The following is a 7,285-nucleotide window of genomic DNA, read 5'->3' on the forward strand; positions in this document are numbered from 1 at the left end:
AAGATTGTAGGTTTGAGTCTCAGGCCGGCAATACCATGACCGAGGTGCCCTTGAGCAAGGCACCGAACCCCCAACTGCTCCCCGGGTACCGTAACATAAAAGGCTTCCCACTGCTCCGGGTGTGTGTTCACGGTGTGTGTGTGTGTGTGTACACTTGGATGGGTTAAATGCAGAGCACAAATTCTGAGTATGGGTCACCATACTTGGCTGTATTTCACATCACTTTCACTTTTTTGTCACTTTATTTTTTTTTTTTTTTTGTTAAAGTTGTACTATAAGTGATGCATATTCATGTAAAACCATTTTTATTTAATAAATGTTTAATGCAAAGAAAACATCACCTTTTTGTTTTTGGGGTTGAATGTGTCGACAGTAGTTAAATACTTTGGACAAACTTGTTTATTATTACCAGTACATTGTAACAGTTCTGAAAAGCTGTTTCATGTCATATGCTGTAATGCTTCTCCCAACCTCAAGGGGGATCTAGGGAAGTTTCTGAAGGGAAGGCTATCCTTTTAAGAGAGACGAGTAAAACTGTTTGCTAGAGGTACTGGCATGGCTTTGAGTATTGCTCAACTTGGTAATGCATGAGACCCTATTATGAGGAACATTTTTTGGTTCTACAGCTCAGTGTAAGTTATGTATATATTTTGTAATTCTATGTTTGTTTTCTGTGTTCAATTGCGTATTTTGATTTTTGTTTTGCATATTTGTTCAGAGGGTTTTCTTTAGGCCTCTTTTGATGAACAAGCACACTGTTCTGCATCTGGACTATATGATCTATATACTACACCTTTGCTTATTTGGACTGACGTTTGGTTATGGTTTGGGACACTGTATGTTGAACTTTTGTGGATTTCCAATTGAACTGTCGGAATGTGGTGAGATACTCATTACTTACCTGACTATGTGGGATTTGTGAGAAATGGACTTTATGATTGAACTCAACATGTGGTTGGGCTTAAATGCTCTAACAAGATGTTTCTTTTCTTTGAATGTTTTGTTGATATTGGTGCTGTTATGGGTGATTGCTCTTTAACCCTTTAAATATATTATTCTCTACTCTTGGATGAATGGATCCCCTTCCTTTTATATATGTGACAAAATAAGAGTGTTACAACATGTCTGTTTTTCTGTCTAATTTAGCAGATGTGTCCTCTGCTTTAGATATTTTAGAAGTGCCTTTCTCTCCTCAGACATTTGCAAAATACTGAATCATCTTTGCTGTTCACACATTTTGTCATGGCTGTTAGAATGCTAATGTGTACTATTGTTTGTTTTTAAGTCAACTCTGCTAATATGATAATGACTTACCTATTGTACTACTACATTTATGTTTGCATGGTATACACAGCGTACCTTAATGAGCCTTCATTAAGTTTGTTTTAAAGGTAGCATAGTTGCATAAAGATGTCTTTGTTTTTAACACAAGACGTCTTATGAACTATATTTTAGCTTTATATTTTTTGTAAAGTATTACCATTCATAAATATAATAAATGACATTGAATGCCCCCTGGCCAGTAAGTGGACAAATTATGTTCATACAGTATTTATTTATTTTCTAAACAAGTAAAACAACAAAATTACAGTCCAAACAGTCACACAGTTTTAAAAACAGTCAAAACATTTTATATTATTTAAGGGGAGATATTACTCAATATCATGTTATACAGGTAGTGTCATCCACCTGTCCACATCTGTGGATCACCTGTTTGCAAAAAAGGACAGATTAGTGCTTTGTAAAGGCTACAACATAAAGATGAGTATGTGCTTTTTCTTCAGAAACTAAGGTGAAGTAAGTTTTTACCTGTGGTATGTCTTTACAACATGAATTCTCCCAGGGACTGAGTCTGGAGCAGTTACCACACGGACATCTGTTATAAAATTACAACATGATAAGCATTTTTATAATACTTTGCAACGGAAGATTTGGCGTTTACATTCAAGATAAACTTTTAATTTGATAAATACCTATTGAACTTTTTAGAAATATTGTAAATACAAAAACATACCAGTGCGAGACGACTTCCATATGTGCTTCTATCAGTTTCGTCTTCACTTTCTCCTGTATGTATGTGAGGGTCTAAAGGTTCAAACTGATAAGGTCAATATGATCACAGTGCGATTCAGGGGATTCTGGTGGGAAAAAGTCCTCCACTTCCAGACATTTCTCTTAGAACCGCTGTAACTGCTGCACTCTGTATCACTATCCATTTCACCTATGTGCATGTGTGTGTGTTAGCACTGCCAGTATGCAAATAAGCTGTCTTTATGCATCCAGTGTAACTCCCTTTTCCAGACTCTACCCTCCCAGCTTTTCACAGTTGATCACACCCCTTTTTGGAACCCTTTTCAAAGTGGAGGTGTGAAAAAACACTGCTGCAGCAGAGGGGTTTCATGACCCTTTAACACCTCCCTCTGTAATTAGATCCTGGACTTTCTAAAGCCCCTTTTGGCGCTTTTCCACTGCATGGTACGGTACGGCTCGGTTCAGTTCGGCTCAGTTATGGTGCATTTCCACTGGATGGTACGGTACGGCACGGCACGGCACGGCACGGCACGCTTTGGCGATTTTCCACTGCATGGTACGGTACGGCTCGGTTCGGTACGGCTCAGTTATGGTGCATTTCCACTGCATGGTACGGTACGGTTCGGTATGGCACGGCACGCTTTGGCGCTTTTCCACTGCATGGTACGGTACGGCTCGGTTCGGTACGGCTCAGTTATGGCGCATTTCCACTGCATGGTACGGTACGGCTCGCTTTGGCTCGCTTTAAATGGTACCACCTCTGTTGAGGTTCCAAGCGTACCGTACCGATACTAAAATGTGACGTAAAAACACTGCAGATCACTGATTGGTCAGACAGAATCATCACTACCAGCGTCATTGTATTTGCGACACGAGACACTAAAACCCGCTAGATTTAAATAGCCAGACAACAGCCAATGCGGTAGCACCTGTTTTTAGAGTATTTACTTGATAAAAGAATTTAAAAAAAATTTTCAAAAAAAAAATGTCTGAATCGTGGTCAGTGGACGAGGTGCAGACGTTCCTCTCGTTGGTTGCCGAGGAGCGGATCCAGCGAGAGCTGGATGGGGCGACACGGAATGAAAAAGTGTTCCAAGAAGTAGCACAGCTCTTAGCCGCACACGGCTACCACCGGACCTACAAACAGTGTAGGGACAAATTAAAAAAACGAAAAAGTGACTACCGAGCCATAAAGGATCACAACGGCCGGAGTGGTGCAAACAGAAGAACTTGGAAGTGGTTCGACCAAATGGATGCTATCTACGGAAGTCGACCTGCGAGCAATGGGAGAGCCGGTAGCAAGCTTCCACAGTGCAATGGCTACTCTCTTCTTTAGAGGTACACACACGCGGAAGTTTGTGTCCCATCTCTCCATCGCAGGACGCAGTTTGTTGCACAAGTAAATAAACGTTTCTTCCGACATTTTAAAGTTCTCCAACCACTGCGTGTTTGTAAATCCAGGAACAATCACACCCCACCACTCAGAAGCTCTGTTAAATGTCCAAACAGATGGTCTGTGACGGCGACTTTGCAAAATATGATACATCTGAAATACACAGAGTACACATTTTAATACCTACAATTGTCAGCTAAATCCATTATATGCTTTGTGACAATATAGCGATTGAGACCCTAAACAAGATTAGCTTACCCTCGTGCGCCGTCGGGCAAATCGAGTGATGTCGTCATCTTCGCTTCATTGTAAGAGTTCCCAGACTCGTTTCGTTTTTTTTGCAGTAATTTGTTTTGCTGCCATCAGCCTCATTTTAAACATTTCTCCGTCTTGAAATTAAAAACATCCACATGCCGAGAATCAAGAACACCATCCCTTCGATAGGCTCCATTGTTTCTGTGTTGTGCGTTTGAAATATGGCGCATTTAGGATGATGTCATGACAGAAGAGGCGGCAACTATTAAAGATCAGTGCCACCGACTTTGAAGCGGTACTAACTGCAGTGGAAAAGCAACCGAGCTAAAGCGAACCGAACCGTGCCATACCAAGTCGAGTCGTACCAAGCTGTGGAAAAGCGAAGCGAGCCAAACCGTTCCGCGCCGAGTCGAACCGTACCGAGCCTAACCATGCAGTGGAAAAGCGCCATGATATCACGTGTCTTCACGGGACCTTTACAGGTTGTGTGTGAACGCACGCACATATTCTGTGAAATCACTGGCAGTGTGAAAGGGGCAAAATCTAGCGACCCGGGAACAATTGCCGGGACACATTACCCGTGTATTTTCCGGAATCGCAGTGTGAAAGGGGCTTAACTGGAAGACTTCAGTTGCCACTTTTCCAATGTCGGGCCAGTGGAAGCTAGTGCTTTAAATGGGCCGGGTGGGGCTAATAGCCTCGGGCCTGTAGCACTGAGGCCAAAATAGGGCTTCACTAAAACCCGCCCTTTACATGCCCTTTTAGGAACAACGTCATGCAACCCTATCATTTCTCCAACAAAGAGAAGTTATCAGAAAACTAATAAAAAATAAGTCACTGGAACTAGCGCGATTACAAAACGAACATGATAAAAGCGGTTGTTTGTTTGCATGGTTTATTTAATTTTTTTTAATCCAAATGCATCAGTGTTTTACTATAATAAGTGATACATTGATCATAATGAATTAATTTATCAGGATTTAAAATTAGTCACACAGAAATAAAGAGTTATGAACATAGCCTGCTTATTCAGTCGAGTCTGTTTCTGTTTATTTGTAGTCACATACATCACATTTAGTAAGAATTATAATTTCTATATTTTTATAAAAGCTCCTGAACAAAAAACATTAGATTTTAATGACATAGGCTACTCTGAGCTGAACTCGAGACGAGAATTATGACAGATAAAATATGGTAATAAATAAATACACGATTGTGATAGAGAATAAGAAGCTGATGTTTGATTTATTCAAGCGGTCGTATTTACCATGTTTACTATGGTAACGTTAATGGCTAGCATGCATAGTCTTTTGCATTGCTTATAAATATTTCTGACCTTGTATGGTGATTATAATCCACATTGGATCAAGTTATTTCAAACACTCGCTGCTGACTGAAAGTGAGTTTTGAGCTCAACTAATTTTAAAAAGTTTTTAAAGCTGTTAGTTTTATGAAATTATTCGTGGCGCTGACACTCTCCAGACGCAGAGAAACTCCGCCTTTGTTCATAACCACTCCTCTAGCCCCAGCTGGCCCACTTTGACCCAAGGTTTTCGTTGGGCCAAAAAACCCGGGCCGTTGGCCCTGAGGAAGCACCGACGAGGCACAATCAAGCACCGGAAGTGACAGTGGAAACACGACTGGCCCTGGCACGCACTAGCATGCCCGCTTTTGGCCCGACAGTGGAAACGCGGCTAGTCAGTCTGTGTCGGCCACAACACCTCAAGCACTACCACACTGAGCACAGGTGCCCCACAAGTCTGTGTGCTCAGTCCACTGCTCTTCACGCTGTTGACCTACGACTGCACTGCCAAGTTCAGCTCCAACCACATCATCAAGTTCGTGGAAGACACAACGGTGGTAGGTCTCATCAGCAACAGTGATGAAACATGGAGGAAGCTCTCAGTTCAGAATTAATTCATCCATCCACTTCCCCAGTGGCAGCACACTTCTTTGTGGAAAAGAAATATGGGGGACTTCCGTCTTGCATTGATTACCGTGGTTTGAACAATGTCACAGTAAAATTTTGTTATCCACTACCCTTAGTGCCTGCAGCCCTGGAACAAATCAGAGAGGCAACAATTTACACCAAATTAGGCCTGCAACCCCATCAGAATCAAAAAGGGTGATGAATGGAAAACATCATTTCTGACCACCAGGGGGCACTATGAATACCAGGTCATGCCGTATGAGCTAGCTAATGCACCAGCAGTCTTTCAATCTTTCATCAACAGGATCTTCAGGGATATCTTGAACAAGTATGTAACTGCATATATTGAAGATATCCTTATCTACTCTAGGACAGAAAGTGAACACAGGGATCATGTCAAGACTGTGCTATCCAGACTGCTGGAGAACCAACTCTATGTAAAAGCTGAGAAATGTGAATTCCACATTAAGCAAACACCTTTCCTGGGGTATTACATCAGCCATCAAGGCGTGGAAATGGATAGTTCCAAGATTTCTGCAGTTACTGAATGGCCCCAGCCAACCAAAATCAAGGAACTTCAGTGTTTTCTAAGGTTTGCCAACTTCTATCGATGCTTTATCCACAAGGTAAGGAAAAGGTAAGGTAAATCTCTATGCTGAAAGGTAAACCTTCAAAGTTAGAATGGTCTGAAAACACCACACTAGCCTTCACCAAACTCAAGGACAGTTTCACAACCGCACCCATTCTCAAACATCCAGATTCCATCCTGTCGTTTGTCCTGGAATTTGACACTTCAGATAGAGGAATTTGTGCCGTACTCTCTCAACGCCACAGACAGCCAGGAAAGCTCCACCCATGTGCCTATTTCTCAAGAAAACTCACTGATGCTGAACGCAACTATGATGTGGGCAATAAAGAACGCCTATCTGTGAAAGCTGCCATAGAAGAATGGAGACATTGGCTGGAGGGTTCCACTCACCCATTCCAGGTAATCACAGACCATGAGAATCTTGAGTATATCAAGGGTGCCAAGAGACTAAATCTTGGTCAAGCACGCTGGTCACTTCTTCGCAAGATTCCAATTTACCGTAATTTACCGACCTGGTAGTAAAAACAGTAAGGCCGCTGCCCTATCCAGGTAACATGATCATCCCCAAACAGAATCCAAGCCAGAATCTATCCCACCCCCATCAGTTATCATTGCGCCCGTTACATGGGATCTGATGGATGAGATCCAAAGAGAGCAACAGAATGAACCCACACCACAACGTTGTCCCCCCAACAAGCACTACGTACCTGGAAATCTTTGTTTAAGGGTCTTGCAATGGATCCATACATCACTTTGCTCAGCCCACCCAGGTATCTCAAGAACTTTCATCTCATGCAAAATTCATTCTGGTGGCCTTCAATGATTAAGGATGTGAATAACTATGTAAAGTCCTGCTCAGTCTGTGCCCAGTTTAAAACACCTAAAGAATTACCCTCTGGTTTGCTACAATCTTTGGCCATTCCCAACGCCCTTGGTCACACCTTTCAATAGACTTTATCACCGATCTACCTCCATCTAATGAATTTACTACAGTTCTAGTTATCATTGATCGCTTTTCAAAAGCATGCCGTCTCATACCTGTGAAAGCCCTCCCCACTGCCATGGAAACCGCTCTAGCGCTGTTCCA

General features: G+C 42.1%; 1 long non-coding RNA gene across 1 annotated transcript; it reads left to right on the plus strand.

Moving 5' to 3' along the window:
• Window positions 1-293: 293 nt before the first annotated feature.
• On the plus strand, window positions 294-1,513 carry LOC122145719. The gene is made up of 2 exons (XR_006160527.1): window positions 294-632; window positions 719-1,513. It is a non-coding gene; the product is annotated as an uncharacterized LOC122145719 (long non-coding RNA).
• Window positions 1,514-7,285: the final 5,772 nt, after the last annotated feature.

The sequence above is a fragment of the Cyprinus carpio genome, chromosome A7 (assembly GCF_018340385.1).
Source record: "Cyprinus carpio isolate SPL01 chromosome A7, ASM1834038v1, whole genome shotgun sequence".
In the NCBI taxonomy this organism is placed as follows: domain Eukaryota; kingdom Metazoa; phylum Chordata; class Actinopteri; order Cypriniformes; family Cyprinidae; genus Cyprinus; species Cyprinus carpio.